The following is a 955-nucleotide window of genomic DNA, read 5'->3' on the forward strand; positions in this document are numbered from 1 at the left end:
GGACTCTTCAATCTCTTCTCTGGTTTCTTTATTGCTAGACCAGTAAGTACCACTCTACTTTGGATATAATATAAATAATAATACATTTTTGTGTACCTATATGATATAATATATAGCATGAACATATTGGATAACTCTTGTAATGTTTACTAACATAATTCCTATAACAACTTTGCCATTTTCAGAAAATTCCTAAGTGGTGGGTTTGGTATTACTGGATTTGCCCAATTGCATGGACTGTGTATGGATTAATAGTGTCACAATATAGAGAAGCTCAAATTAATATTGTTATATACTCAATATTGTTATATACTGAATGAAGAAGCTCAAATGGAGAAGTTGCCAAATCCATTACCATACAGGTATTTAAATTTATATGGTTTCATTTCTTTTAATTGTATACTTACTTTTTACCATCCATTCTCAGTTCTTGGTTGATATTCTCCACAATGTGCATCAAACCTTACACATTTTTACCCTTGTGGAAGAGAAGTTCATATATGATCTACCTAATAGATTTGTCAAGTGCATCAAACCTGAGGAAAATGTTAAGTTAAGATGAACCACATGATGTTTGGTATGTCTCTCTACATATTGTTTGATTTACTTAAGTGATTGTAATCATCATGATTTACTTAAGGTGGAGTAGGTGATCACAATGAAGACAAGAGTAAAACATTAGAAGACACAAAGAAGAAGGTTCGTCAGCTCCAAGAATCATGGACAAGGTAATATAAACAATAAACAATAAACTTGACATGTTTGTTTTCTCATGGTAATAAACTATGATCAACATTGAAGATATTGGACTAGTGTTACTAGTTCATGATTTAAGATCTTATAAATTTCTTTAGTACCTAATTTCTTATTGCAGGGAATTGCTTTCTTATGAGGAAAATGTTAATATTATTAGCTAATTGATTAAACCCTATTCTTTCCTTATTTCCCTACCATT

The 955-nt window shown here is 30.6% G+C and overlaps 1 long non-coding RNA gene across 1 annotated transcript; it reads left to right on the forward strand.

The window, feature by feature from the left end:
- On the forward strand, positions 276–676 carry LOC109326168. The gene is made up of 2 exons (XR_002105218.1): positions 276–362; positions 641–676. It is a non-coding gene; the product is annotated as an uncharacterized LOC109326168 (long non-coding RNA).

The sequence above is a fragment of the Lupinus angustifolius genome, chromosome LG14 (genome assembly GCF_001865875.1).
Source record: "Lupinus angustifolius cultivar Tanjil chromosome LG14, LupAngTanjil_v1.0, whole genome shotgun sequence".
Classification (NCBI taxonomy): domain Eukaryota; kingdom Viridiplantae; phylum Streptophyta; class Magnoliopsida; order Fabales; family Fabaceae; genus Lupinus; species Lupinus angustifolius.